At 46.4% G+C, this 25486-nt stretch overlaps 1 protein-coding gene across 3 annotated transcripts in view; it reads left to right on the top strand.

Annotated features, from left to right (window-relative positions):
- Window positions 1-1523: 1523 nt before the first annotated feature.
- LOC141100338 (volume-regulated anion channel subunit LRRC8E-like) overlaps window positions 1524-25486 on the top strand; it is a 44859-nt gene continuing 20896 nt past the window's right edge. The window contains exon 1 of one of the 3 annotated variants that reach the window (XM_073588745.1): window positions 1524-1728. The gene's annotated coding sequence lies outside the window, so the exon portion shown is untranslated. Of the gene's footprint in view, window positions 1866-14600; window positions 14748-25486 lie in introns of those variants that run through there. The other 2 variants (XM_073588746.1, XM_073588747.1) reach the window with 2 other exon arrangements.

A 25486-nucleotide genomic window follows, 5' to 3' on the forward strand; every position in this document is an offset into this window, starting at 1 on the left:
CTGAGCACACCTGTAGCTGGCTCTGGTGACCCCCCTATAGCAGGTTAGTGCAGGCAGCACAGCACGGAGCACACCTGTAGCTGGCTCTGGTGACCCCCCTATAGCAGGTTAGTGCAGGCAGCACAGCACGGAGCACACCCGTAGCTGGCTCTGATGACCCCCTATAGCAGGTTAGTGCAGGCAGCACAGCACTGAGCACACCTGTAGCTGGCTCTGGTGATCCCCCTATAGCAGGTTAGTGCAGGCAGCACAGCACGGAGCACACCTGTAGCTGGCTCTGGTGACCCCCTATAGCAGGTTAGTGCAGGCAGCACAGCACGGAGCACACCCGTAGCTGGCTCTGGTGACCCCCTATAGGAGGTTAGTGCAGGCAGCACAGCACGGAGCACACCCGTAGCTGGCTCTGGTGACCCCCTATAGCAGGTTAGTGCAGGCAGCACAGCACGGAGCACACCCGTAGCTGGCTCTGATGATCCCCTATAGCAGGTTAGTGCAGGCAGCACAGCACGGAGCACACCCGTAGCTGGCTCTGGTGATCCCCCTATAGCAGGTTAGTGCAGGCAGCACAGCACGGAGCACACCTGTAGCTGGCTCTGGTGATCCCCCTATAGCAGGTTAGTGCAGGCAGCACAGCACGGAGCACACCCGTAGCTGGCTCTGATGACCCCCTATAGCAGGTTAGTGCAGGCAGCACAGCACTGAGCACACCTGTAGCTGGCTCTGGTGATCCCCCTATAGCAGGTTAGTGCAGGCAGCACAGCACTGAGCACACCTGTAGCTGGCTCTGGTGACCCCCCTATAGCAGGTTAGTGCAGGCAGCACAGCACGGAGCACACCTGTAGCTGGCTCTGGTGACCCCCCTATAGCAGGTTAGTGCAGGCAGCACAGCACGGAGCACACCCGTAGCTGGCTCTGATGACCCCCTATAGCAGGTTAGTGCAGGCAGCACAGCACTGAGCACACCTGTAGCTGGCTCTGGTGATCCCCCTATAGCAGGTTAGTGCAGGCAGCACAGCACGGAGCACACCTGTAGCTGGCTCTGATGATCCCCTATAGCAGGTTAGTGCAGGCAGCACAGCACGGAGCACACCTGTAGCTGGCTCTGGTGACCCCCCTATAGCAGGTTAGTGCAGGCAGCACAGCACGGAGCACACCTGTAGCTGGCTCTGGTGACCCCCCCTATAGCAGGTTAGTGCAGGCAGCACAGCACTGAGCACACCTGTAGCTGGCTCTGGTGATCCCCCTATAGCAGGTTAGTGCAGGCAGCACAGCACGGAGCACACCTGTAGCTGGCTCTGGTGATCCCCCTATAGCAGGTTAGTGCAGGCAGCACAGCACTGAGCACACCTGTAGCTGGCTCTGGTGACCCCCCTATAGCAGGTTAGTGCAGGCAGCACAGCACGGAGCACACCTGTAGCTGGCTCTGGTGACCCCCCCTATAGCAGGTTAGTGCAGGCAGCACAGCACGGAGCACACCTGTAGCTGGCTCTGGTGACCCCCCTATAGCAGGTTAGTGCAGGCAGCACAGCACTGACACCACGTGCCGCCGCCCTCACAGCTGCTGTAGTGATCGCCTGGAGGTGCGGCGCTGCTCCTCCCCCTCACTATGCGCTCAGCCAGGAGATCCCGGAGCCGGTCGCTGCCCCCTCCTGTAGCTGTAGCATGGTCCGGTCCGGCAGGAGATGAGGCGCTGTCCTGTCTGTGTGTCCTGAGCTGGGATCGGTCCTGGTAAGTCCTGATCTGTGAATGGGGGGATCGCTGTTATTTCTATACTTCGTTCTACCATTATCAGAGAGATGAGTGTGTGCAACGTGTCAGCCCCCTGTGCGCGATCACCGCCGACCTCCATGATCTCATCTGCTGATGTGAGTATTCAGAGTACTACAACTCCCAGCGGTGTGTGTCAGTGATGCGGCAGTAATGTGCAGTTATGAGTCCATCACTCTGCTATTCCAGCAGTGTTGGGGCAGGGAAGGACTTTCCAGAGGGATCAGCAATGGCAGATGGGACTAAACTGTAGGAAAGTATCTGTAGTCCAGTAGGTGTAGTAGTAATGGCGTGGGGTACTGATACTGGGGTATGGACTATAGTACTGATACTGGGGTAAGGACTGGTACTGATACTGGGGTAAGGCCTGGTACTGATACTGGGGTAAGGACTGGTACTGATACTGGGGTATGGACTGGTGGTACTGATACTGGGGTATGGACTAGTACTGATACTGGGGTATGGACTATAGTACTGATACTGGGGTAAGGACTGGTACTGATACTGGGGTAAGGACTGGTACTGATACTGGGGTAAGGACTGGTACTGATACTGGGGTATGGACTGGTGGTACTGATACTGGGGTATGGACTGGTGGTACTGATACTGGGGTATGGACTAGTACTGATACTGGGGTATGGACTATAGTACTGATACTGGGGTAAGGACTGGTACTGATACTGGGGTAAGGACTGGTACTGATACTGGGGTAAGGCCTGGTACTGATACTGGGGTAAGGACTGGTACTGATACTGGGTTATGGACTGGTGGTACTGATACTGGGGTATGGACTAGTACTGATACTGGGGTATGGACTATAGTACTGATACTGGGGTAAGGACTGGTACTGATACTGGGGTAAGGACTGGTACTGATACTGGGGTAAGGACTGGTACTGATACTGGGGTAAGGCCTGGTACTGATACTGGGGTAAGGACTGGTACTGATACTGGGTTATGGACTGGTGGTACTGATACTGGGGTATGGACTAGTACTGATACTGGGGTATGGACTATAGTACTGATACTGGGGTAAGGACTGGTACTGATACTGGGGTAAGGACTGGTACTGATACTGGGGTAAGGACTGGTACTGATACTGGGGTAAGGACTGGTACTGATACTGGGGTAAGGACTGGTACTGATACTGGGGTAAGGCCTGGTACTGATACTGGGGTAAGGCCTGGTACTGATACTGGGGTATGGACTGGTGGTACTGATACTGGGGTATGGACTAGTACTGATACTGGGTTATGGACTTTAGTACTGATACTGGGGTATGGACTTTAGTACTGATACTGGGGTATGGGCTAGTACTGATACTGGGGTATGGCCTAGTACTGATACTGGGGTATGGCCTAGTACTGATACTGGGGTATGGCCTTGTACTGATACTGGGGTAAGGCCTGGTACTGATACTGGGGTATGGACTGGTGGTACTGATACTGGGGTATGGACTTTAGTACTGATACTGGGGTATGGACTTCAGTACTGATACTGGGGTATGGACTTTAGTACTGATACTGGGGTAAGGCCTGGTACTGATACTGGGGTATGGACTGGTGGTACTGATACTGGGGTATGGACTGGTGGTACTGATACTGGGGTATGGACTTTAGTACTGATACTGGGGTATGGACTTTAGTACTGATACTGGGGTATGGACTTTAGTACTGATACTGGGGTATGGACTTTAGTACTGATACTGGGGTATGGACTTTAGTACTGATACTGGGGTATGGACTTTAGTACTGATACTGGGGTATGGCCTGATACTGACGATGAGGGCAGCATCATATGAAGCATTTGCATTGGGCAGACGCTCCGTGCCCGGATTCTGGGTCAGATGAGGGTAGTAGTCCTGTCCTGTTTCCCCCTTGTACATGCTGCTGGTATATGGCCGCCTCATATTTGGCTTCATGGTCCGCTACGTCTATCAATTGGAGAAAGTCTGTCGTGCTGCGGTAAAGGGTCAGCAGCGCTCCCCCCGACTACTACAGCGCAGTCAGCTGGTCATTTGGGGGCGATTAGCCTCAGACCCCCGACTAATCTAATATTAATGAATAGGCCATCAGGTTTTTTTTAATGCCTGGATGACCCATGTAATTTACAATTGGGAATTAATAGGCAGATTGTAGCCAGAGAAGCCGCCCCTCTTCTGGCCAAATCCTTAGGCAAGTTTCACCCGTCCGGGTCCGAGCCCGAATCGCAATATCCGGACGGGAAATGGGGGTCTCCTGAACTGAACCCACACACGAGAGTTTGGGGAGCCGCGGCCGGTCCGTACTTGGACCATGAGTTATTCTACCTGTGACACGGGTCTTACTGTCCAGAGATCCATTCACAGTTTTCTGGGCTTCACAGCTGAAATCACGAATCCTTTCCCTCTTGCTCAGAGCTTTCTCTGGGTTTTGTCATTACACCCGGGCACCAAGAGTAAAAATGGTGTTTCCCTGCATAATAGGCTGACTGCTAAGACTCTGTTCACAATAGTAGAGTGCACACCATGTTGGGGTATCTGTTGGTATCCCCAAAAAACAGGAACCCCCAACGGAGCCGTTACCCTGATTGAGGATGGCGGTGTCACTGTGGATGTCGTCTGGTCCCTATCCTGGTAGCATTCGTCTTTAGATACGCACAGATCCTCGGCAGACAAAGTGTTTTTTTTTTGTGCATATGTGAAGACGAGTTCTGCCAGGACGGAGAACAGAGAGCGTCCACACCGACTCCATTGGGGATTCCAGCAAAAACCCCAACATAGCACTCAGCGGAAGAACACTGTATGTCTGACTTAATCTGCTCATGTGGGTATCTGACGACAACTTTGACTTTGTTTCCAAAAATCAACAAGCAGAATTGTGATTGCAGCTCTGGAGCATTTTACAAGTTCAAAATGTTTAACTTAATTGCTTTCAAAATTTTCCCAGTAAATTTATAATGTAGTTAACTACAGTTTTTGAGAGTATTAAAAAAAAACTTAGAGCATGTACTAAGATTAGAAGTCACCACCTATCTATAAGATAGAGAACTTCCCGAACGTTGCAGGACCATCCGCTGGGACTAGAGAGACCTGTTCTTGGGATCAGTGGGGGTCTCGGCATTCGGTAAGTTATCCTCTCTTTATAGGGGGTGTCCGCATTCTATAAGGAGGGGACCTACTAATTAAGAAGGGGTTGTCGGAGTAGTGGACACACCTTTAACCAAAAGCCCAAAAGGTCGCAGGTCCAGGTAATCAAGGACATATAGGGCCCGATTCATCATTTGCCATATATTGAATTCATTTTTATTTGTCTTGTGGTATTCACTGATGTTTTTTTTGTGCGAAATTCTACAAAAAATGGTGAAAAAATCAAATGCCTTTTTTTTATCATATATATATATATATTAGCTTTTTTTTGCCGCTTTTTAGCACCAAAAGTTGCAAATCCTTTAAAAATGCACCAAATTTGAAACCGCCTCCAGAAACCTTATTCCAGGGGGGACACTGAAATGAGATTGGGGGGGGGAATGGCATGACTCTCTGTAAAAGTCGCATTTTATGAATCTGTCTAAACTGAAACTTCTGGAGAACCAAAATTTTCAGGAAAAATAATTTAAATAAAGAAATAGTTAAAAAAAAAAAGGTAACGCAAAAAGTGTAGCGCATTGCGTTTAGTACACGCTCTTTGGTCCCATCGGGGCTTATGCCCCAACCCCCTATAAAACAGGGTTTGCGCCAACGGAGCCATAGGATATAATGGTGCCGGCAGAGCGAAATTGTGCTCTGGCCGGGTACGGAGACTGACACCCAGACTTATCTGCCTCTAGTAGGCGTGCGCGCCTGAAAATGATAAATGCCAGCACCGTTCTAGTCTACGGCTCCGTTGGCGCATGCGTCCCAATCCCATTTTATAGGGGGGTTCGGGACATAAGTCTTGAGGGGGCCGCTGAGCCTGTACTAAGCACAATGTGAAAGCGCCCTAACCTGAGGCCCTCCTGCTGTTGCGACACTACAACTCCCAGCATGCTGCAACAGCCGCGTATAGGAGTCTGTGCCCGCTGCCGGGACCAGTGTGTTATGTCCTCTAGTAGCCGAGCCATCCGTTTCTATAGAGCTGATTCCCCGGCTCCTGGTACATGTCTGGGGCGCTGTTTACCGGGAGACGCTGTATGTTTTCTAATGAGTTCTTACATGTCGCCTGTGTCAATATCTTACCTCAGAGACTAAGCAATCTGCCGACTTCCTGCAGCCATATGAAGAAAGTAACAAATCTTACAGCGCTGCCTCTGTCCTGGGACCAGTCAGGTCCATATGTGTCCATAGTCGCCAGAGTCTACAGCCGACATATGTTCGAGTCCCCTCCCCTGTTTGACAGCCACAAGACATGTAGGAATACCCTATTTTTAGGTAATCCCTGCATGGATTGTGGCTCTCATGCAGCTGTGGGGACTCGAACATATTATTCGGGCACGCCTATGTTACTCTGTTAGCCCCCGAGCATGCTGAGATAACACCTAATCCGAGCACGTTTGCTCATCACTGGCAGGTACGAGCACCACTTCTTTTAATTAATTGGACTATTCGGCACCGATCACTTCTCCGTCAGGAGGTGAGCAGCCATAGTTGTCCTCCTGACGCAGAAGTGATGTGTTGGACAACCCTTTTAAGCATGAAACGGCACAGGGCCTTAAATATTGGTGTTCTTCAATTTGAGTTGTGACACAACACAAATTGGGCAATAGGTTGCTCAGAACACTTGCTTCTTGAGTGCAAATGGTCATGGGGGTCTAGACTTCGGTTGATCGTTGAAGAGGTGCTATGATCCCCCTAAAATGGGGGTCAAAGACGTGACTACAGCAGCTGTGAACTCCTGGTTCACACTCGTGTCTTTAAACCTCTGACGAAGAACTGCAGCGTTTGGACTCAAGAACCAGAAAAGGTCCTTTTTTAGCAAGGGAAGGGTTAATGGGTAGTCAAACAAGTGACGAGCCCCTATAGCGCATCCTGCACGCTTCACTACGCCGCCGACAGAGGGGCCTGACGCAACGTGTTGGGACAGGCCGTGCCTTTGATTTGTCCTGTCTCGCGCACTCCCTTAATAAGGGATGAAAAGTTCTGCAGCTTTCTAATATAATACAAAACTAAAAGCTATGCCCAGAAGTTGTTTCTCGCAGCGGAGGGTTTGTGACAGCTGCATGTATTCTGCGATGGTCTGTGAGCCACACATGGTAGCAAAAGATCAGGACAGGATAGAGTTTTGTGCTAGATCTTGGGTTGGAGACAATTGTAGCAAAACCTCAGCTGTGAAAAGTTTTGTCTGGATGCAGGAAAGAATGTCTCTATTCAATGACAGCAAGCGGAAATTATTTACCTATTTAGCAATTTGGTAGTGATTGCGTTGGCAGAGAACTCCAAACCAGGTATTGTGATAAGTATGTGACACCCCCGGTTGTCTACCAGAAAGTCAATTTTGTGACTATATGGATAGAAACTGTGTGATATTAGTTGGTAACCTGTATTTTGTTCCAGGATCCTGCAGTATCCCCTTGTGACCACAGGGAGTGCAGTTTCACCAAATGACTGTTTGCACATCTAACATACTCCGTGCTCACAGTAGTAATTAAACACGAGCAATGTGATCCTTCATGACAAAAGAGGGTAATTCTGAGTTTAGGGAAGTGTGCAAAATTTTACCAAGGAAGTTGGTCATGATGTGAATGTATGTACAGTACATAGGTGTATGCACCCTTAGTCCTGTGTTGTGAATTCACTTTCTGGTCTACCTCTGGTTGCTGGTGAGGGTGGTGGAGCTGGTTGTATTGACAGAGGAGTTGCGAGTTCTCTTTCCGGGCTCCCTCTGGTGGTTGCAGGAGGTAATGAAGCTGATCTAATTAACAGAGACCTGCCACCTGATAATGAGGACAACGATTGGACATCTGGAGTCTCTGACTGGATTTAAGACAGCTGACTCCCTCTATCCCTGCTGGTGATTTTTCCTGCCTCCTGAGGTCTTAGTTTCCAGTTCAGTCCCTGCATTCTCAAGCTAAGTGTTCTTTGCTATTGTTCACATTTGATTTGGTTTTGTCTATACAGTTTTGTGTGGTCAGCCAGCCCCGGCTGGGGCTGTGCTGAATCTCCATGCTTATGTTACTGTTTGTGCCAGTTTGCTTTTTGTCCCTTATTAGATTGGCCTCTTTTTGCTCTGCTTTCAGAATATACCAGAGTGCTGTTATAGTGGGTGAAGTCTAGTGACTTCAGGGTTTTTTTTGCTATCAGAAGTGTTGGACATTTTTGCAGGGTTTTTTGGCGTGATTGCAGACAGTATCTTTCCTTTCCTGTCCTTTCTAGTTAGTGTGGGCCCCGTCGTTTGCTCAGCCTATTTTCCTACCTGTGTTTGTGTTTTCATCTTGTCTCACCGACACTATATGTTTGGGGGCTATCTATTCCTTTGGGGTCTGCTCTGGGGCAGTTTAGATTTCCCCTTTTCTTGCTTTAGGCTTATTTAGTCCTCCGGCTGTGTCGAGGCGTCTAGAATCATCGTAGGTACGCTCCACGGCTACTGCTAGTTGTGTGGACAGGATCAGGGGTCTGCAGTCTGCTTAGTTACCAACCTCTCTGGTTTTCTGTGGCTTAGCTTGGTCTTGTTTTCCTCCTCGGTGACCCAATCATAACAGTCCTGCATTGGAGTTATAACACCACTTTGTCTACTCCAAATTAGTACCAAGACCTGTTTTACAGCTGCAATGGCTGGTTTTATAAGAATGTAATAAAATGGCCCCCCTCACCTAATTCAAATGAGCTGCAATATGAAGAAACACCGCTCCTGAGATGTATGTCTCAACTGACAGAGGAGCTGTATTGTAAGCACATGTACCAGAGCTGCTGGAGAAGGGCTGTGGCAAGAGAAAAAATAAATCTTTACTCGGAATGGAGGACTGAAACTGGTGAACACAAACTTTTGGGATCAATCAGCTGATGAAAAGAAAACAGACATAAAAAACCCCCCTGCAAATGAGGAATCGGTTCTCATGTCTTGATTTCCGCAGGTCTGAGTTGCATGCCTCGAGAGAGAGTAAAATAAAATTGTTGGAATTTCAGTGCCAATCCTTTTGTTTTCAAGGGACATAAACCGCTGACAGACATCTTTCTCCTCTGCCCCTTGTTGAAAATGCATGCATGCTCAGGGCTGATGTATGGAGGGGGTTAGGGGCCATCTGACTCCTGAGAATACCCAGCTCAACTCTAGGAATAGTTACTATGAATGGACATCCTATGTTGTGTTTTTGAATGTGATGTGGCTGATAGAAGAGAGCAATGCCTGCATACAGCGCGAAACATAATGGTGATTACCATGTGCATCTCTGAAGGCCTTTCTAATGGACAACTAAACATTTATCCATTGTCGCTTTTTGGATGTCTCTGATAGAGCTGATAAGAGAACAATACCTCAGTCTGTGGTCAATAATCTCTAGTTGGGGGAGGGGAAGTTTTCACATAGTTTATCAATGACTTTCTCGGAGATCCAGTGGACACTTCGGTCCTGTCCATAATCAGGTTCTTTAGTTCACTGTGGGAAACGGAATTCCAAGAAGGAATGTGCGCCGGTCAATATTTGACTAGTGATCTCCCCACAGGTACTGTAGATATGTGTTATTTGCCCGATAGGATTAAATGAACCTCATTACTACAGTTTATAGCCGGTAGTCTCCACGGGCGCACCCATTCATGCACATGATTAGATCAGTGCTGTAGGCTATCGGCATGTGATCCCCATTGACGCTAAAGAGGCTATCGGAAGGTGGTAACCTCTCAGAAATGGCATCAGTGGGGTCTAAAGGACCTATGACTGGGTACCAAGTGACTAGTTTTTGGCCTTATCCCATTGCTTTCCTGAGTAATTATTTTATTTTTTTGGATTTTGGTGCTAAATTTTTATGGTCCTCCCCAGCTTTTGACCATTTCGACAGAGCTGATTCAAAATGGTGTGAAAACTATAAGAATGACACCAAATTTTTTAACTACTTTTTTTTTTGCAAATTTTCAAAACTTTCCTGCCACTTTTCTAGCGTAAAAGCATTGATGAATCAACCCCTATGAGTTAACACTACTTGGCAACGTGGCCTAAAAGTGAGTCCACCGTCATTTTAACGGTTTCCAATAAGATTCATTGCATTTTCATGGGTTTGGGGAAACATCTGGATGAGCCAGGATTTGCAGTTGTAATACAGGTACACAAAAAAAAAGGATTGTACTCGTCTGAAACTGACTTAAAGTCAGGGTCACGCGGCCGTTAAGACGGTGGGGCCAGGCATATACCGAAGTTGCACACATGATTGGATGCAGGAGCTGCCTGTCATTACACGCGGTGGCTAATGGTGATGTAACTGACCGTCATTGTTTAATTATCCATTAAAGGACAGGAAAAAACAGTCATAAAGTAAACACGCCTCTAAACCACGTCAATCAACAATGCATACTAAAGCCTCAGAAACAAATACTGCTACAAAAGCCTTGGGAAAACAAGACCTGTCCTTGTTCTTCTCATCGCTTCTAGGGTTGAGTAGACTGACCGAGGTGAGGGGCTTCCCTTACCTGATTGCCCGCTTTTGACCAAGTATTGAAGGAGGTTGCTGCCACAGAGATGTCTGATCTGAGGTCTAAGGCCACATTCACACGGTCAGGATTTGGTCAGTATTTTACCTCAGTATTTGTAAGTCAAAACCAGGAGTGGAACAATCGGGGGTGGGGGAGGGGGAGTATAATAAAAACACGTCACCACGTTTGTGTTTATCACCCACTCTAGGTTTTGGCTACAAATTCTGAGTACTAACCAAATACTGAATGCGGCCTAAAAGTAAATGTGTAAAGCCCCCATTCACATTAGACTAATGCATAGCTCCCAACCGTCCCGATTCCCGCGGGACAGTCCCATTTTTGACACCTCCCTCCGACGTCCTGCCTGGGACGCTATTTTTCCCGCATTGCACTGAGCCGCCACGCCCCCCCCCAATCCACCGACCCCATCCTCGCCCTCCCAGACCCACCACAGCCTGCAGTGATGTGGCTGGGCTGTGTGTTCTGTGTGCACAGGACCTGTGAGAGGGGAGGAGTCAGGGGTCACATGATCAGGGGCCTTCGTGTGTGTCTGCACTCTACAGGACTCTGCTGTGCTGGTTGTCATGGTGCTGGATGAGGTAAAGTTTCTGTGATGGGTCAGGAGGGTTTACAGTGTGGATGTAGCAGAGCCGTATGTGTACGGAGCAGAGCCACGTGTGTACGAGGTGTACAGAGCGGAGCCACGTGTGTACGAGGTGTGCAGAGCGTAGCCGCGTGTGTATGTAGCATAGCCGCGTGTGTATGTAGCGTAGCCGCGTGTGTACAAGGCATACAAAGTTCCACCAGAAGTGATGTACTGGAAGCTGACCGGAAATGAGGTAATTTCATGAGGAGATTGTGACGGAACCAGGAATGCTTCAGATCCATCACCGTGTCCTTCTCCGACAGCGCGAACAGCGGGATCACCTTGGAATCAGGGATGCCGGCCATATGAGCGGATCATGATATGTCCTGCATCGGGAGGCTCAGGTGGGCATTACAATGGGAGCCGGGCTGCTATAGTATCTTTATAGAATCTTTCTTTCTCTTTCTCTCTGTTCTTTCTCTCTAGTCTTTCTTTTTTTTTCTTTCCCCTCTTTCTTTATTTCTTTCTTTCTGTTCTTTCTCTCTCTCTCTCTGTTCTTTCTCTGTTTCCCTCTGTTCTTTCTTTCCCCTCTTTCTCTCTATCTCTGTTCTTTTTTTTTTCTTTGTTTTCTTTCATTTTTTTTCCTTTCTTTCTTTCTTTTTCTCTCTCTGTTCTTGTTCTTTCTTCCCCTCTTTCTTTCTTTTTCTCTCTGTTCGTTTCTCTATTCTTTCTTTCTCCTCTTTCTTTTGCTCTCCCTCTGTTCTTTCTTTCTTTCCCCTTTCTTTCTCTCTCTGTTCTTTCTTTTTTTCTTTCCCCTCTTTCTTTCCTTCCCCTTTCTTTCTTTTTCTCTCTGTTCTTTCTCTCCCCTCTTTCTTTTTCTTTCTTTCTTTCTTTCTTTTTCTTTCTTTCTTTTTCTCTGTTCTTCCTTTCTTTCTATTTCTTTCTCTCTATTCTTTCTTTCTTTCCCCTCTTTTTCTTTCTTTCTTTCTTTCTTTCTTTCTTTTTCTCTCTGTTCTTTCTTTTTTCTATTTCTTTCTCTATTCTTTCTTTCTCTGTTCTTTTTTTTCTGTGCTTTTTCTTTCTTTCTTTCTTTTTCTCTGTTCTTTCTTTATTTCCCCTCTTTATTTTTCTGTTCTTCTTTTCCCCTTTCTTTCTCTCTCTGTTCTTTTTCTTTCTTTCTCTGTTCTTTTCTCTCTCTTCTTTCTTTCTCTCGCTCTCCTTTCTTTCTCTCTCTATTTTCTTTTTTCTGTTTTCTTTCTTTCTTTTCCTTAGTACCAGTCAGTGTGCCCACAGTACCAGCCACTATGCCCCCAGTACCAGTCAGTGTGATCAGCAGTGCTAAATGGGTGTGGTTGGGCGTGGACATGGGTGTGACTAGTTGTAAAATGGGTGTGGTGGGGGCGTGGCCTAAAATTTGCCACGCCACAGCCTTTGTTCCTCTTTCCCTTCTTCAAAAGTTGGGAGGTATGCTAATGTAGACCAAGCCATCCAATATCGATGGTTTCAGCTAACAGTTTAATGAGTATGGTAGCCTGGACAATTGATGCTCAGGAAGTTAAAGATCTAGCATGTCTGATTTCTGACTGTCCATATTTTTGTTCTCCTGGACATAAGCCACCAGAGATGTCTGGCATCGGCTCTGTCATATAGGACATAGGAAAGCTTGGCTGAATGAATGCTCCTGTGTATGGAAGAGACTGCCAAGATAGCTGCCGACCGTACGGTCATAGGAGTATAAGATTATTATTATCATTATTATTAATATAATCAGGGATGATGTGAGAGTTAATAGCATTCAGGCTTGGGTTGCGTCTTCATGTAAATATATTTGCATGCCACTTGTCCCCATAGAGGACATAATTATATTTAATTACTTTTCCATGTTGTAAGGAAGGGTGAGGCACAGAGATGTGGTGATGAGACATCAGTGATGCTATACAGGAGTTTTATGCTATATATGTATAGGGGGGAGTTTTACAGGTGAGATTAGTTTGGGTTGACTTCTGAGACTCCCAGTGCTGCCAATAATGTGGAACCTCGTGCCTCAATTCCGTGGAGATGGACCGAGCCTGGTTATTCCACTCTTCAACTGGATTGAGGACAATTTTTTCAACAGGGGGGAGGTTCCTGTCTATCTTCAATTTTTAGAACCTTAAAGATGGGATATCATGGAGCAAACTGCTTTTCTGGGGTAGTATTTACCGGAATTGATTTTGACTTTACGTTACCTGAAGCCTTCATAGTTGCCAAACAGAACTTTTGGGACCCTCGCAAATCTCCCCAATAAGGATCCCTTGACCCTGACTCTTATCCTCAGCCATTGAGAGGTGGCCGCACATGTCCATGGTGCGTGCTAGCTTATGTTGCTATTGGCTAATAATGACATTTTAGACCCTTTTTCCTGTATGGCAATGCCCCCAACTGGAACACGACTGCCCACTTTGGGGGTTTACACAAATTCTGCCAGTTTTGGCAGAAGACCAAGTGATTATTTCCCAAAAAATCCAATTATTCCTGGCAAATTCAAAAATATTGTCAATTATGGTATATCTATTGTTTATAACATTAAATATATTTTTCCCACACCAGAAATGTCAACTACATGTTGAAGGGAGCCTGTCCGCTGATTTGTGCTGCACGAACCACGGTGAGCAGAGAGAAGCCACCGGCGACCTGCCTCTTGGACTACTCATCTGAACGTCATGTTCCCCAGCGGCTTCTCTCCACTCCGCTTCTCTTTAGGGACGGGTCTCTGCCTATACACACAAGTAGGGGGAAGCGGGGCAGAGAAACTGCGGTAAACCAGCCTTTTGGACTAGTCCTCTGAAACGCATAGTCCCCTCCTGGCTTTTTTAGGATCATTTTAATTCTTGAAAAAGCTTTGAAAATTTAAAAAAAATATATAAAATCATGCATGATGTGACCCAACTAAAATAATAGGGAATGGGAAAAACGATATATAGCTTTCCGTTCTACCGTTTTCCAGCTGGATCAACTACTTGAAGGGATTTATAGATATACGGTCATCTAGTGACTGGGGTTTTAAAGAGAATGTGTCATCATAAATACTTGCAATTTTCACACTGGCCACTAGGCAAAATTATATTTATGCTGTTCTGTACAGAAGACTTTTCAGCAGTCCCATTATCCTTACAGACAGGATTACAGCTTTATATACCGTAGATAACACAGGATCCTCCATTCACAATAGATTTCTGTTTTTTGTTTTTTTTAATATAGTGCATATGAACCCAAAACATTATAAAAAAAAAAAAATAAAAATATTTAAATAAACACTTCACTTAGACAAGTAATTTTCCGATAAGTTGCCTAAATGGGGAAAAATTAGCGGCCAGCATATCCAGTATTTTTTTCACTACTTTGGTGAAATCTGTGCCTTTTACAGGCTTATGGTAGGCAGGATAACACTACGCGCATAAAGAGCGTGGATTGTGGGGAGATTTTCTCCATAAAACGCCTCGTAAAATGGCGCCAGATGTGCTTGAATTTATCGTTGACTGAGCGCTGTTGTGTTCCAGACATTAATACGCTGAAAGCAGGCATTGTCCCTTTAAATGCCAGACTTATTAAAGCTCTCAGGTTACACGCAAGCCTTCCAGCAAAAGAGCCCAACCTACGTGCAGAGCAGGAGGAGAATGGTATAGGAACGCTATAGAAGACTAGAACAAGTCCTGCTAGGTCCTAGGACAAGACCAGACTCCCAACATGTGTCCTGAATACCCGCCTGCTGTTTTATAATGACCAGGAAATGCATTGCTGACCAGAAGTAACTTATCGCTCAGCAAAATTGTATGATGTGGTGAGTTTAATGTTCTGGGTAGGTCTTGTTGGGGGTTGTAGGGTTCTATGTATAGAGGATATAAGAGTTGTATCATCGTCATGTCTGATGGTTGGTCGACATGGAAAAGCTTCACCTTGCAACGTATAAGTTTAATATCTTACCTGATCTATCATATATAAATGCTATGATGAAGACTTCCGTCTAATGCCAAGATCCACCCTTTCCTTTATGAGATGATCTACTAATTACGCAAGCCATCACTTGTCCATAAGCTTGGGTTATTGCTCTCCATCCTTGGAAAGCTCTTCGTGGTCCGTGCCTGGCAGGACATCCCTATAAACTGTATGTGGATGTCGTGAGAAGCACAATCCTGTACAAATGACACATTCAGTCAGAAGAACAGCTGGGTAGGAAGTGGAATCATATCCCCGAATGCATCATCGCTATGTGGAATGGTTTTGATGGTTAAGTATAATTGTGCTTGGCAGAGATTTCATGAGTGGAATTTCCAGAGAAATCTGGTCTTCAAATCAATGCATGTAACTGGCAAAACGGTATCCTGCATGGCGGCTCTTCATTTATATAGTCATGCATCTCAGCGGGAGCCTGCGAAAGCACCTACAGGAGCTTTAGAGGTGGACTTGTTAAAATTAAATAAATAAAATATCAGATGAGCATTGAATCTCCATCTTCTGGGATCCCAAACAATCAGTAGTGATCTGAGGAGGAACCATCGCAATGAGTAGATAATTCCCCTATAGCATGAAGCATTTCACTCTGCTAATTGAGATAATCGGTCTGTCTATATAAAGTGTTGATGGACTGGGTCCTCCTGCGCGAGATGCTTGTCGTGTGCCTGGGTCCTCTTGCGCGAGATGCTTGTCGTGCGCCTGGGTCCTCCTGCGCGAGATGCTTGTCGTGCGCCTGGGTCCTCCTGCGCAAGATGCTTGTCGTGCGCCTGGGTCCTCCTGCGCGAGATGCTTGTCGTGCGCCTGGGTCCTCCTGCGCGAGATGCTTGTCGTGCGCCTGGGTCCTCCTGCGCGAGAGGCTTGTCGTGCGCCTGGGTCCTCCTGCGCGAGATGCTTGTCGTGCGCCTGGGTCCTCCTGCGCGAGATGCTTGTCGTGCGCCTGGGTCCTCCTGCGCGAGATGCTTGTCGTGCGCCTGGGTCCTCCTGCGCGAGATGCTCTTTGTTTTTGCCCTTTGTATGGCTGTTATTGGAGTTAGGTATCTTGACTGTGCAGGAGTCCATGAGTCTCGTGCAACTCTGCGTGAAACGCGTGTTGAAGGGTGGGGATCAGGTAGAGAGAAAAAGTGTGTTTCACGTAAAGGGGTAGTATCTCCTATATAACGCACCCCTTCTTATTTATCGTCGTTTATGCTGATATTGAATACGTTATATTAATGGTCTGGGAACTTAAGAAGTTTGGCGAATCGGCAGTAATCTATATATATTCGGACAGTACACTGACACTTCACTGGGATGTGTGACTGTTACTTTACAGGTGATTTCTTTGCTTTTGTATTCTTCATGATGTGATTGACCTCTGGCTATGGACTAGTTAATAGGAAGCCCTGAGCGGTCATCAGAGCAGGCCCCGTCACATTCTCTTCCCATCAGCCTCATTAGGTAATTGAATGAGGAAGTCTTAAAACATAAAATGGCTGGGAACAGCAGAGAGGTAATGCTGACATTGTCCAGGTCCTTAGTGTCCTCCAGTTTGGTCATTTTTGTAATTTGTTTCTGCTAATTCTGATATTTAGTTTGTAAGATCAGATGCTTGCGGTGCTTGTAACACAGAGATCACACAGCATCATTCATTATGATTAGGAAGACGGCGGAAATGGGTCCTGATGGTATACCAATTAGTGAACTGTCATGATCCATGCTGGATTGTGACAGATAAAAGCACTTGTAACCTTTTTTTTCCCCTTAAGCTGTTTGCTTAAAGTTAGTTTTGCCCCCGGTGACCATTAGGGTCATTACACAGTGGTGTCTTTAGTTCTAGTTTGCCCCCGGTGGTGGCTAGCGTTATTACTCGGAAATCACTAGCAGGTGTGATTACTCTGGCTCTTGTCTATAAAGGAGTGTCAGGTGGTCTCACTCACTGTTGGTGGTATTGGTCATTTCAACCATCCTTGGTGAAGGAAGGAGCTAGAGAGAGTTCCTTGCAGCTCAGTCAGAGTCCTGGTGTGGATGGAGCCACATAGAGGAGTTCCTTGCAGCTCTGACAACGCTTGGTGAAGCAGCAGCTATTCAGGAGGAAAGCTGCATTCTGGTGCTGGACTCTGTTGCTGGGAGCAAGAGCGACAGATGATGGGATTACTTTCTGCACCGTCCATTTCACTAGAAAGGGCTAGGTGCAGGGCGAGCTAGGGTTTTTAGGTATCCTGCTCGGCGCCAGGTGTGGGACCTGCATAGGGACTGTCAGGAGTGTAGAGCCACTGACTCATGGGAATGCAGGAGGTCTCCACGTCCCCGTTCCCTGTCGCAGGGCCCTTCATTGTATCGGTTTCCCTGGTGTTTCCCTTTATTATTTAAATTCGCCCTGCTGGAGGCGGTGTATCCAGATACACGTGTAATTCTGAAATTCGCCTGCTGGAGGTGGTGTATCCGGCTGCACGTTATATTATGTAAATTCGCCCTGCTGGAGGCGGTGTATCCAGGGTCACGTGTGTCAGAGAAATTTGCCCTGCTGGAGGCGGTGTGTCCAGTCACACGTAACCATCACATGTACATTGTAGTGCTCTTGTCTAAGCATTGACATTCATGCATAAATCAGTAGAATTCCTAGAAGTAGCCGTAGGCTTATGAGATTTGTTGAAGACATCACAGATCCAGATGGAACCATCACATAAACTGTCTAAGGGCCCTGTTACACATAGCGACGCTCCAGCGTTCCCGACAACGATACGACCTGGTAGGGATCGCTGGTGCGTCGCTACATGGTCGCTAGCAAACTGTCAAACAGGCAGATCTACTCAACGACGCACCAGTGATCCCGACAACGATACGACCTGGTAAGGATCGCTGGTACGTCGCTACATGGTCGCTAGAAAGCTGTCACACAGGCAGATCTACTCAATGGCGCAGCAACGATATGGCGATCTGTATAACGACCTCGGCGGTCGTTGGGACCTTGTCACACAGCAGCTATTCTGACAACTCAGACCTCGATAGGCGTGCTTCAGCGTTGCCTTTTCCACGCCCCTCTGCTCCGATTGGTGGTCACTGCCGCGCTAGCACTACGCAGTTTGCTTCAGCGTCCCTGTCTGAGTCGCTAGTGCACTATTTATTTGTGGAGCCAGAGTCACTGACACGGGGACACGCGATTATTATAACTGTTCATGTTAAATGTTATGATTGCATATAATTGATAGCTAACCTATAAAAGGAAACGCTACATAGATCCTTATTTGAGACCACCAATCGGAGCTGAGGAGGCGTTGAAAAGACAAAGCAAAATCACCTGAGTTCTGAGTCGCCAACGAGGTCGCTCGTCGTTGTTAGGGCGTCAGACACAGCGATGCGCGCTGGCCAGCGGGACACCAACGATCAAAAAATAGCCCAGGACATTCGAGCACGATCAGCGATATCGCAGCGGGGGGGGGGCGGTAGCCGCTATGTGTCACATGTAGCGAGATCGCTGGCGTGGTCGCTGTTGCGTCTCAAAACCTGTGACATTTCAGCGATCTCGCTAACGATCTCGCTATGTGTGAAGTTGCAGGATTTGGGAATGTTTAGTTTGCAAAAGAGAAGACTGAGAGGAGACTTAATAGCTGTCTACAAATATCTAAAGGGCTGTCACATTGTAGAAGGATCAACTTTATTCTCATTTGCACAAGGAAAGACTAGAAGCAATGGGATGAAACTGAATGGGAGGAGACACAGATTAGATATTAGAAAAAACTTTTTGACAGTTAGAGTGATCAATGAGTGGAACAGGCTGCCACGAGAAGTGGTGAGTTCTCCTTCAATGGAAGTCTTCAAACAGAGGCTGGACAGACATCTGACTGGGATGATTTAGCGAATCCTGCTTTGAGCAGGGGGTTGGACCAGATGGCCCAGGAGGTCCCTTCCAACTCTACGATTCTATGATTCTAAGTACCCTTAAGGCCTTATAGGGAAATAGGAAAAATCTGCTGTTTTATTTGCTTTTTTTTGACTATGATTAGAGGTGTCTGGCACCCAATTATTACCCCATTCTCTATTGAAATAGCATGTATACTTGGCCAAAATGAAGATTCGCGTAAATGTAATTTTGACAAATGCTTAACAGATGGGTGACCACCAAGGCAAGGTGACTGATGGGTGACCCCAATGAATCGTTGATTTGAGTCCCAAGGTTTGGTCAAAAATGAGTCTTGAATATGTAGCTATAGGAGTGATGTCATCTGACGATGAATGAAGATGCCCTACATGCTTTGATAATGAATCTCACATGCAATCTGTGGTTTATGTGAATATTTGCTACTGGTTGAGAATATTTAGTTGTGGGAAATTCTTAAAAGACAAAAGAAATTTGAATTTGTAGTAACGTGGTCCAGGCAACGGGCACCTAAGTTCTGGTTTATTGCCCGACTATAGGGCAATTGCTTTTTGTGAACGGTGGTACAGGGCTGGTTTGCTGTTGGCCAGAAATGAGTTTTCTTTTCCCTGAAACCTCTCCTAAACCGGAGTCTGACTGGTGTGTATTGCGCTGTGTAGTTCGTTCTTTACTTGCTCATAGTTCGGGAGTCCTTGTTACCTCACACTCCATGGGACCGGATCAGCTACAAATTTGACCGGAGACCATAGGTCCAGTTCAACAGGTTCAGCTTTACTGTACAATACGAATACAAGCAGTTGCGGCATACATATTGAGACGGAGTCTCTTTTTGGTGATGTTCCCTTTTGCGCTGTGTACTATCAGTCCTTGACTTCGTTCTGCCCGACCTACCTCCGCCTCAACATCTTCTGTTGGTCCCAGGAGCTTCCGATTGGGCATAGTAGTTTCACTGAAGCCTACTATCCTTCCCTTTCGCTGTGACCCGGCTGACATCTTCCTCGCAGAGAATGCCGAGATGTGGCACTCAATGGCACCTCTTCTGGACCCTAAGACCAAGACTGTCCCAGTGTCCACACAAAGCTTCGGATGCATCTTCATACTGTTAGGAGACTTGTACTTAATGATCCCTTTCACCTTTGATGCATCCACTTTTTGGGAACCTGTTGGTACCGTCATTATCTAGCACTTCCTCCGAACAACATGACACATCTGACTCTCCCAGACTCCTCGTTCGCTCTCCTCCACTCTTTCCAACTGACCCCCAACTAGGAAGTGCTTCCCCTATAAATTAATCTAACCCCCCTAACTAATGAGCTGATCCATTCTATTAACTGCATTTTTTCATGTGTAGTGCAAACTGTATCCCCATGCTGATAATGGGTCCCTTAGTGGACAGGCCTCCCCCCATTACCAGGGACGGCCTTGAGGCATAGCCTCCAGGAGAACCGAAACACAAATTGGCCATAAGGATAAAATGCAACACTCTTTATCAAACACATAACATATCACACTTCACATTAACCCTCATGATGTCTTCTGTCACCCCCTACATATACATAAAGCAGTTCGAAAAAATTATAGTATAATCTGCAAGAAAAGACTCCAGCAGCTTGACCAGGGGAAAAAAAAAGTTAAAAATACGTTGTTTTTTTTCTTTATATTCCATTAAAGCAGAATAGCCCAGAAGGCTGCCCAAAACGTTTCCCACTGTTGCGTTTCTTCATCCTATCACATATTCCAATGGCGTCAGTGGTGTTAATGGTCACGTATTTTTCACAGGATTGGCCCCTAAGGCAATGTCGTTTATCCACATTTTCCGATCGTTCTTTACAATAAATTGTTATATGTCAGCACGTACATAAGATGTAACCTTAGTTCAACATAATTTTGTAATACCACCGTTAAATAGGCCTATCATTTCGAAAATGGTCGAAATATCCTTTTTCAGGAATCTTTTTTTTTTCTGCTGGCACAGTGGGATTTTTTTAAAGGAAAACTTTTAATGTGTTTTCAAACTCAATATTATGCCTTGTGTTTGGGGAGGAAATAAGGGATATTGGATTTCAGCATGTCCGACAAGTTGTCTGACAGCAGTGACCATTTAGTTTTCTCCCTTGATCAGGCCAAGGTTGAGTGTTGAGGGACAGGTCTATAGCCGGGCAGGATGTTTCGTGTGCCTACGTGCACGGTGCGTGACTTCACTCCCTTTTTGTAGTTTTCTACCATCGAGGGCTTCTGCTATCCGGCCGACACTACAAAAAAAAAAAAAAAAAAAAATCTTTTGACTACAAAATGGTCATTAAACCAGAATTGGTGAACTGTGTTATAAAGAAAGGAGTTAACCCCGAGGCGCTCAGCCGAGACTAAAACTCAAAGTAATGTGAACAATAAGTCTGTTCCACCTCGGTGATCTGCGGGAAACCAGAGGCGACAAAAAGCGTAATCGCTGCCCGCGCTACACACATCAAGAAATACTAGCGCCAATTAGAGACCAAAAGTGTCACGCCGCTCCCATGGCCCTACTAAGTGCAAGTTCACTTGCAAGGAACGATAATTAGTGAGCTAGCGTTTGTAAGGGTATTCCTTCCTGATCATCACCTCGTGCTGATCAGCTGACGAAAAAGCAAAATGTCCATTCCTGGACTGATTGAATCGTTTTACGCACACAATATCATCGTTGTCGGTAGCACATCGCCCCTACAACTACATGCATACTGCAACAAGGCACGATTTCTGCTAATTAACTAGAAAAACTAAGAATGAAAATGTAACCTTTCATTTTTCACTTTGAAGATATAAATGTGTAAATTTACTGAAAAAGAAATGACCTATTCAGGGTCTGAAGATTCGGGAGCCCTGGAGGATGAGAAGAGGCAGGAGGACCTACGCTCTAGAGGCGCAGATGCGCATCCTGTCGGAGCTCAGATCTCGTATTCGCCTCGCCATAGAAGCATTTAATCCTTGGCTGCTGCTCCAGGTTTTAGTGAAGAAATGCATCAGAAGAATGTTAATCCTCCATTGTCCTTGATGACGAGGGAGGATTATTTTCCACCAGAACATTACCGGAATAAGAGTTCCTGATATAAACTGTTGAAGGTGCTCAAAACTTTTTTGCTCAGACCCAACTTTGATGACTTTGTTGTAAAGGTTATGGGCACCTAAGTAGTAACCAAGGCAGGTTCCTTATCAATGCCTCCAAGATCAGAAGACTGTAGAGACCTGGGTTACGAGCGTGGATGGGGATTGATATGTCTCTGTGGAACCGTTAAGACTCTTCCTGGAGGTGGCAGTTTTCCTTTACGTTTCGCGTCCTGTTTTGAGAGACATACACTTCTGTTTGTTATCCTGATTCACACTGTAAGGAAGCTTACAAGCCAACTGGGGTCCATTAACCAGTTTTATCATTTCCTTCTTTTCTAGAAATATTCGGCATAAAATCAAACATGACATTTATTTTTTTGCACATAGTTTTATTGTTCCGCGTTGTTTTTAGTTACTGGAAGAGACTGCACACAATGCCCATTGCGGTTGGGTGATGTGACATGGCTTTCTATGAGGAGTAGTGAAATTCACTTCTTTTGTTCCTTTCGTAGAGGATCTGATAGGTGGCTAGCTGTTAAAATTTCTGGATTATCTGAGGCTGGCTTAAATGGCACAGTTAGATAAAATAAATATTATATGCCTGTATTTGATCCACCTAATTCTGTTCCATTGAACTTTTCCACCATAGATTGAGATGACGCTTTGCCTTGACCATTTGTGCCGCACAGAATGACTGCACGTGTTGCACCCTTGGCGTGGCCAAATAATTTAGTGCACTTTGTTACCTACTTGTTTTACATCCATCTCTTGTCTCTCTCCCTTGATTGACAGCTCTGGCTTTACAGGAGTCAGAAGATCTCCCAGATACATCGAAAACCAGCATGTGGGAAGGTGAACTGAAGTCGTTGGCTACACCAGGGGTGCACCAAGTGCCTGTGCTTGGTTTCAATAGTCATTTTGTCCTGACAGACTCCCTTTTAAAAATAAAGAATACTTTTGTCTGCATTTGTCTCTAGTGGAACCTTATACACAGAGATACTGTATATGCATTACTGTGTGTAGTGAACTAATCCTAGAGGTGGTTGCAGATGAACACTTCATTGCTGGGCCCCATAGCACAATATGATGCACTTTCAGGTTTGTATGTCCCGAAACTGGGTAGTAATATCCCTACTAGTGATGAGTGAACGTTGTCGGGTAAGGCATGCTCGTGTGCTAAGAGTGTCGTCGTTGTGCTTGAATAATATTTTTGAGTCCCTGCGGTTGCATGTCTCGTGGCTGCTTAACAGCCGCAACACATGCAGGGATTTCCTAACAGCCGCGGGACATGCAGCCGCTGGGACTTGAACATATTATTCGAGCACACTGAAGACGCTCGGTTAGCACACGAGTATGCTCAGATAACAACTTATCCCAGTACGTTCGCTCATCACTTAGGCTAGTTTCACACTAGCGTTCTCAGGCGCAGCGCAGGACCGCCCCTTAGCTCCGCCCCCTCCGGTCAGCTCCTCCTAGGATCACATGATGTTGCATGCGATCAGCGTACCGTATATTTAGCGTTGGGTGCGCTGACCGTGCGCTGGTATGATTTTGCTGTCGGTGCGCCCTTTTGGCGCTGCGCACAAAAACGCGCTGTCTTGCCAAAAGGGCACAGCGCCAGCAAAATCATACCAGCGCACGGTCAGCGTACCCAACGCTAAATATACGGTACGCTGATCGCATGCAGCGTTATGCGATCCTAGGAGGAGCTGACCGGAGGGGGCGCGGCCGGGGGCGGAGCTAAGCGGCGGCCCTGCGCTGCACCCGATTATGCTAGTGTGAAACTAGCCTTGCTTTATTTTATGGGTGCCTCTTTATAACCTCCCTCATAGGGTACTGTAATTTTTTCACACTGTCTTGGTGTAAATAAATCTGGACTTTTTGTATGATGTAAAATCCCAAAATGGCGTCATAGCTGACGTATCATACGTCTTGTGGTTGAGCTTGTCGGAGCAAGAACTTCCATGGTCATATTGTGTTTGGATCGTTGTGCCACAGATCGGTGTTGCTTGTTTTTTTTGTGTTTTGTTTTTTTTCTTATGGATGCTTAGTAGGGTGCCAGTGTGAATTTGTGCTTTTCATAAAAGGTTTCCTTTACACCTGACTAGTGATGAGCGAGCAAGATCGCCACTACTCGGTACTTGACCGAGCATCTCACAGCTCGAGATGCTCGGAGCTCACCGAGTATTTCTGGGGTTGCTCGGCGGGAGCTCAGGTCCCCGCTCTGCATGTTTGGTGCTCTTTAGACAGCAAATGAACATGCAGGGATCTTCTGCCACACACTTTAATGCCGTAGCCATGTTGGTTGTGGAATTACAGTGATGGGCTGACTTCACAGCGTCATCAGGTCTATATCAGACCTGGCACCGCCATGTTTGTCACAGTGTACTCCGGAATCAGGCAGTGTAGGGAGAGTTGCTGCTGAGCTAGGGAGAGATTTGCTTGTGTGTTAGTTAGTGTAGGTATACCACAATATATTAGATACACATCCATCTCAACTAACAGTCCTTCTGAGGACTGAACCAGCTGCATAGATATCCGTACTAGGCAGGCAGTGTATGTGGCCGACTGCATTGCATCTAGCAAGAGGGTCCCTTCCAGTTCTGTCTACTGCTGCTTTGACAGATATTTCTAGACATAGCCCCAGGTATCAGGGGCCAGGAATATATTTTTTTTTCTTGGATCTTAATCCTGATTATTTGCTTAAAAAGCAATCCAGAGAACACTGTTTTTCTGCTCAATTTGCGTATTGGCACTGCAGAATACAGCCACATCCTTTCCATATTACAGAGCTAAAAATCCAACTTTTTAAAACTGTGGTTTGTCCTTCACACTGATCACATAAACGTGCGCTCAAAATTCTGCCATTTCTGTCCTCCATTTAAATTTTGTTGCAGTGTGTTAGTGAAGTTATTGACACCAGTTTGCTGTTCAAAATAGTCACCAACAGGCCAGCTGTTTAAAACTGTGGTTTGTTCGTCACGCAGATCACAAATTCAGTCATTTGTAGTGAACGTGGAAAATATTGTCCTTCATTTAAAATGGGCAAGGCACGTGGCAAAGGAAGGGGAGCTGGACGTTATGGTGCATGCCGAGGCCGTGGGCAAGCTGAAATTGTACCACAACAAACACCCACATCTTCTTGCCTGACTTTCCTGTCCCAATTACTAGGGGACCGCAGCAGCACACCACTAATGAACCCAGAGCAGTGTCAAAAGGTTGTCGGTTGGATAGCGGATAATGCTTCCAGTCACTTTGCCACCACCATCCTGTCTTCCACACGGTCAAATCTCAATAGCCGTGAGTCTGGACCGCATATTTCTCGCCCTGATCCTCCTTCCTCCAACAATGCAGAGTGCCCAGAGACAACTGATCCCACACTTGGACACACCAAAGAGCTGTTCACTTTTCCATTTACAGATTCGGGCCTCTCGCCTGGTCCACTTGAAGTGGGGCAAGAGGAGATCGCATATAGCAATGCCCAAATATTTGAGCAGCCACGGTCACACGAAGGCAACTTTGAGAAAGTCTCACAAGAGCTGGACGATGATGAGACACAATTGCCAGAAAGTCAGGAGGACCAGGGTGCGGAAGTGGAAGACAAGAGGTGGTGGATGATATAGTAACTG

The sequence above is a fragment of the Dendrobates tinctorius genome, unplaced genomic scaffold (assembly GCF_039654945.1).
Source record: "Dendrobates tinctorius isolate UK_male_01 unplaced genomic scaffold, ASM3965494v1 ptg000104l, whole genome shotgun sequence".
Lineage (NCBI taxonomy): Eukaryota > Metazoa > Chordata > Amphibia > Anura > Dendrobatidae > Dendrobates > Dendrobates tinctorius.